The following is a 7,012-nucleotide window of genomic DNA, read 5'->3' on the forward strand; positions in this document are numbered from 1 at the left end:
TCACTTTGCTTCCTCTTGTGGCGTATAAATCATCAGAATATTCATCTTTTCCACTCACTTTTCCGTATTCAACCTGTTCACCATAATGTTTTTCTAAAACTACGTATAAAAACTAAAAAAATTGTGATTCCAACTAAAAACCAGCTGAATTCAATGTTTACAAGCGACTAGCTCTGTGTAAAGCCTCCCTTTGTGGCATCTAACGACTTGGTGACCTTCCTCATAGTTTAAAAAGCAGCTTTTGGTATGTATTTGATTCCAAAGCATCAAGCCAATCATAATAAGCCAAACTCCTTGGAAAAAGATACTAGCTGACCTAACAAAACTCACCATGAAGCTTTTGGGAGGCAAATTCCCAATATGGTTGTGGTTAAAGAAACAATGATGATGAGTTGTAAAAGAAAATGGTAATGGCCTTCAAGCCCCATGTGATCGGTTGAATGAAGATGAAAGAAGAAATTCTTCGGTGAAGGCGATGGCTCCAAGGAAATGGGCTAGGCATGTTATTGCAGCAATTTCTGTCTAGAAGAATGGTGAAAGCTGCATAGGTGAAGAAAGTGAGTGATATTGTTGCATGTTCAAAGTTGTGAAGATGGTTTGAAGGATGGTTCCATCGGAGTCGAAGGGATGTGTTTTCTTGGACTTATGAAGAGTTCCATGGCAATGAGATTAGCTTCCTAGCATGATGAAGAAGAGCTCTAGGTATTTATTTTTGGAGAGGGAACCATGTGGTTGATGTGTAGGATTTGGGGAGGAGGGAATGGAGCTTGATGTGGTTAAAAAGATGCCACAAGCCAAGTAACAAGAAGGCAAATCCTGGTACTACATGTCCTATTAAGAACCCATAATTTAGTAATTGAAACCAAATTGTTTTATTTTCTCTTTGAACCAGAGGGGGAATTATGTTTTGTTTCCGAGAGAAATGGGTGACAAATTATTTTGGATTAAGCGTGGCTTATATAAGGTTTTGAAAGTTCTATGAGTGGCATGTCTTATTATTTTTTGGATAAACTATCAAAAATCTCCTAAATTAATTATTTTAAAATAATTCGAAGAGTTTGTGTGCACTTCAAATTAATGAGTGGGGCTAATAACCCAATGAAATTTGTTTTTTGGTTAGTTTGAATTATCAGGAGTTATCCTCTTCTATGTTGAAAAGTTGGACGTATGTATGTTCATGGTATGCTTTAGTTTTTTTTCTTTCTAAATACTTCACCAATTACTTATGTATAGAAATGTGCTACACGCGATTCTTTATTTTAGGGAGTTTGTCATTTTAAGCAAAAAATAGTTGCCTTGATATCCAGAGAATTGATGATCTTAAGAAACTTTATTATAATAGGTATATCCTGCTCAATTATTATACTCATCACTTAATTAATACTTGATTTATTTGCTTCTAGCTTTGATGTACTGATCTGGATTTTTCTGGGTTGCTTATAGATTGAATGTTAGTGAACTCTATCATTAAAGAAAGTGATGTTGATTTATTGGTAATTCATGATATTGGCTAGAATGATGAAAGTGCTTTAAACAATTTTAGATAATCGATGAAGTTTTCTCAATGTGAAGGGAGGTTAGGGGTAATTTTGAAAGCTTTGGGGTATGAATAACCAAAACACCAAAACTGAAACCCAATGGGAGGTGAGAGATAATAACCATAATTAATTATATCCCACAAATGGTGGTAAAAGCTGTTAAGATGGGATTTTTGTCATCTCAACAATAAAATTGATTTTTGACCTTTTACAATGTTTCTGATTTGGTATGTTTAGCAAGAACAGAGTAAACTGGCAAGCACGAAATTGGGAATTTTCATTAATCAAGGAGTACAAACATGTTTATGCAAATTTAAGCGTTGCAATATTAGATATTTCATACATATACATAATTTATCTTAATATTATCGTTCTGGATAATCTATTGTTACTAATATGATTTAATTTATCGATTATAATATGTACTAATACATGCTTATGATATTTAAATATTTAATATTATAATTAATGTTTGAAGTTCCAGTGTTACAATTGTTTCGATTATATCATATACTTTAATATATATATAATATATATATTATATATATATATATATATAATATTATATAATAATATATATATATATATATATTGTGTGTGTGTGTGTAATAACATCTTATCCTATAAACTAGAAAACAAAAAGCATTTTAATATCTAATTTAAATGTTTTGGAGTAAAGGACATGTTCCCACCCAAAGTTTGGCAAAATTACAAATTCCCACCTTGGTTTCATAAATTCCAGATTCCGCTCATAAATTAACATAAAATCGTTTTATTTAATGATCAAAGGGTAAAATTGTCATTTGAACTGAGTTAAATCTGAAACAAAAATAAAAATTTTAAGATAACCCTCCACATCTCAAATTTCTCTCACAAACACCCTCTCTCTACTACCACTTCTCTTCAGCCACTTCTCCCTCACAGTGAGGGCCTCACTCCCTCTACCACAGCCTCCCATTCTCTCCCTAACCGGCAATCGTGCTCCTCTCTCCCTCCCTAACCTAATCTAGCCAAATCGGAAGCCGCGATTAATACGCTTATTTTCCACATCACTCTCGTCTTTGATCCTTCGGAGCAATCAAGTGGGCATCCGGCGAGCAGCAGAAGATATAAAGAGAAGACGAGGGCACGACATCGAATTGAGACAGCCGATTACAGGCGACGACGTAAAGCAACGAGTAACAATACCCAGCAAAGTCGTGACAGCACCAAAATCTGAAAGACACCGAGAACTTGTTGCGATGCAATCGCGAGATGACCGATCTTGAAGTTTGGCGATGCAAACGCGGAGGAAACCAAGAAGACGTGATCAACGCAGCCACTGGAGTTAGGCGGTGGACTTGGGATGGTGGGGGCTGCAATTGGCCAGATCTGGTGCAATAGGCCAGATGGGTTGGGATTTTGTGTTGATTTGGATCCATATCGGCAAGCTCGGTCAATTGTTCAAGCTGTCAAGTATTACAATGATTTGTATGAATTGATGGAAATTTGCTTTGGTTTACAGGATTTTGAAGTAGGTAGTGAAGCAAGCAGGACATATTTTCCCCATTTGACGCCCCCGGATGTTGTAAGGTTTCTTGGCTTAAACCCCAATTGGGATGGTCTAAAGTTCATCAAATTTGATTAAGAGTTGAAGAAACAAAAAGGCATTGGTGAGATAGAGTAATGCGCGGTTACCAAAAAGAGAAATAGAGGAATGCAATAGAAATTTAGCCGCCATGTTGCAGAGAGCTTGAGTGATATCAAGGATGAGTAGGAACCGTTTTAGGATGTGGTGAGTTGGTGAGGAGGATTAGACGAAATGCAGAGGAAAAGATCTAATATTGAAAGAAAAAAAAATGTAAAAAGGAAAAAGAACAAAAAAGATATATTGTTTCTGTTTTGAGTTGGTCAAAACTATTTATTAATTTGGCTGGATGGTGATAGTGGTGGGTGGCGGTGGTGGCTAGGTGGCAGTGGCAGTGACAATGGCTAGGTGGTTGGGATGGGGATGATGCAAAGGTTGTAAGAAGATGGTTTTATTGAAATAAATTTGAAAGCAAAAGATTCTTTTTCTAATTCTACTAATTTAGGGGTTTAAAAATAATTTATTAATTGATTTGTTAATGGCAATTTGGTAATAACACTTTTTGTAGTTTATCAAAACCAAAAATCATTAACGGTGTTAATTTAGGTGTTAATTTAAGAGTGGGAATGGGGAATTTATGAAACTAAGGGTGAGACTTTGTCATTTCGGTAAACATTGGGTGGGAACATGTCTCTTACTCTTAAATATATGGTATAGTAATTATAGTCCGTAAAAGCTTCAAAAAATTGAGACATAAAATTATGTGTAATCGTAGTGTCTAGTAAAAGACAGTACAGCAAAACATGACGTCAATTTGTTAATGTCAGTACTACTTTATGATTTGTAAGTTATAACATTTTCCCAATTTCGCATTTAATATGAATAAAATCATGTTTTTCCTCCCCTTTAATATTAATTTGATATATTTAATTTTCAATTACAATAAAAATTATTTTTTGAGTTATAAATTCAACTAACTTATATGATAATATTTTACAAATAATAAATAGATTAAAATAAATTTTTTTTCTTTTTCTTGAAAAAAAAAATTAAAGGATGATAAAAAATACCTAAACAATAGAATAGTAAAAGAATCAATAAATATCCTTATTAGTAACTTTAAATATGAAATTGGGTTAATATTTTAAGGAATTAGAATGAATATATTTTATGAGCTTTTAAATCTGTGGATGACATATGCAAGCAAAATTTTATAATACCTTATAACTCCTTCTATAGTTTATATAAAAAAATTAGAAAATGTTTCTCTACCACAACAAATCAAATAGTTTTTTACAACAAAAATATTTAGTTATCATTCATTCCTCCAACTAATCCATGTTCATTACATCAATTAACAGTATTTATATATTCAGCCAATGGCCCAGAACAGCTTATTAGCAACACAATAATTTTTTGTTTTTGTTTTTTTTTTTTAGTAATGTTACGCCCACGATTTAATCTCGCAAGCTCAATGTGATAGCTGAGCTGGTAACTGTCATGTCAACTCCTACCACACGCAAGACACTAAATGATTTTAACTAAACACAAATGGTAATTTCTTAAGGATGAACGATCGATCCTTCATTAGGAATGACTGTTCATTATGAAGGAACAATCGTTTATTTATATGGAATAAAAAACAATAATTTATTATTAATAGAACGACTATTCCGTATGAAGAAATAACAATTCCTTATGAATGAACAATCGTTTGTCCCTAAGGAACGGTCATTCGTATCTAAGGAATGATCGCTTTTCTCTAAGAAACTACCGTTTGTGTTTAGTCAAAGTCATCCGTTGATGTGGTAATGTCAACTCTGCTGCCACATTAGGATTATAAAAGAAAGTTGTGAGATTGGGTTGTACACGTAATATTTTTGTTTTTTGTTTTTTTATTATTATTTAGTGGGTTTTGAATAATTGCAACTATTAAATATACAAAGCACGAGTGAACATAAGTTAGTGCTTGGATATAAAAAAAATATTGGGAAACGTAGTCAATTGATGGAGATAAGCTACAAAATCCAGTTAAATAATGTTGTGAAATCAGAGTGTTAACTAGAAGGACAACAAATCAAATAGTTTTTTACAACAAAAATATTTAGTTATCAAAAAATTTCTAAATTATGGCTTTTAAATATTTTCATATATATAGAGGGAAAATTAGGAATAAAAAAATTGATAATTGTTTATGCTTGATTTTGATATCAACGATTCGCACGTGCAAAGTGCTAAGCTGACTTCAAAATTACACATGAATAGAAAAAGAAATAAATAAGAAGGAGATGATTTTTAAAGTAGTTCGGATGCTTAAAACGAATCTTACGTCCACTTTTCTTTTATTATTTTTTGATTATCTCTATGATATCGCTCGTAAGGCATAGAAAGATAGATAAATACTTTGTTTACAAAGAAAAATAATGAGCTCAAATCTATGTCTAACTTCATTTGTCCAACCTCCTCTTTTACAAAGAGAGATTCCAATTTATACACCTTTGAAGTCAATATAATGAGTGGCATTGACACATAGAGAGCTTTAATTTGTCCTTATCTTAAAATGAGATAGAGTTGGTATAAAATATCTTTGAAATGGTATGTGTTTGACAGTTAGTATACTTTGTCTTTTAGACACTTGTTGAATTGACATTAGTGTGACTTTTTAGGCACAACAATAATAATTTGCTATCATGATAATCGTAATATATATATATAGTTTTTCACTAGTGAATATTTAGTCGTTCATTACAAATTACAATTGTATAATATTAATAGGTTCACAAGGAGGAAAATTTTGACTATATATATATATATATTTTTTTTTTTTTGAGTAAAGGACATGTACCCACCCAAGGTTTGGCGAATCAACAAGTTCCCACCTATGGTTCACAAATTCCAGATTCCTACCCTTAAATTAATACAATTACTGATTTTTGAGTTCTAACACAGTATATAAAGTGCTATTATCATATTGCCCTTAACAAATAAATTAACTTCAAACTAATAGAATTAGAAAAAATATATTACTTCAAATATTTTTCAATAACTCCCTTTTCTTCAATTTTTATTAAAAAAACAAAACACAAAAAACAAAAACCCTCAGGAGAGGTGGACGGCGATTGACCGGCTAACAGGGTTAGGTTGGTGGGGGGGTTTTGGAGAGCAAATGTCGGGGAAGCGATAGGTGGTGATGAGGGTTATTTTTTATGCTAAGATTGACCGAAAAAAGCTTGAGAATCTTGGACCAAAAGGTGGCAGTGGCCAGCGATATATAGAGGAAACAAGTGAGGTGTCATAGGGGTTTTGGTCTAAGGGCTGAGGGAGGAAGATGGTGGTGTCGGGGAAGGCCAACGACACTGGGTATAGGCTGAAAATGCCGAAAATGGCTATCATGCGTAGTGGAGTTAGTTTGCGAGAATCTATGAAAATCGACCAAATCGAGGGCTATCAAGGTTAGGAAACACTTGGGAAATGATAAGGTGATGATTTGTGGCGATTTTGCTAAGAAAATCGGTCGGAATAAGCTCCAAACGCCTGACGACAGCGGCGGCAATGGTGGCACTTTGTCGATTTTGAGATATGAAGGGTTATTTTTTTTATTTGTTTTTTTTTTTTTTTTTTTTTGTTACTGGAGTGTCTAGGCCAGCTTGTTGCATCTCAACTAATCCTTGGGATCTATTGACCATCCTACAAGCTCAAATGACCAGACAAACCATAATGTTATTATGGTATGTAACCCTAAGGTTTGAACCCAGAAATTAAAGAATGAAGCAAGCCTTCTTGACCGTCAAGCCAGCCATGATTATTGTTGCCAAAAATAAATTTCTATGACTAAATATTTATTTCTCAATTTTAAAATATAGTTATTAAATACGTCCATATAGAGAGAAAGTTACCAAAAAATAGA

The 7,012-nt window shown here is 33.1% G+C and overlaps 1 pseudogene; it reads right to left on the reverse strand.

Moving 5' to 3' along the window:
* Positions 1–157: 157 nt before the first annotated feature.
* Positions 158–2,496, reverse strand: LOC116115686 (annotated as a pseudogene).
* Between the last annotated feature and the right edge of the window lie 4,516 nt (positions 2,497–7,012).

The sequence above is a fragment of the Pistacia vera genome, unplaced genomic scaffold (assembly GCF_008641045.1).
Source record: "Pistacia vera cultivar Batoury unplaced genomic scaffold, PisVer_v2 Contig751, whole genome shotgun sequence".
In the NCBI taxonomy this organism is placed as follows: domain Eukaryota; kingdom Viridiplantae; phylum Streptophyta; class Magnoliopsida; order Sapindales; family Anacardiaceae; genus Pistacia; species Pistacia vera.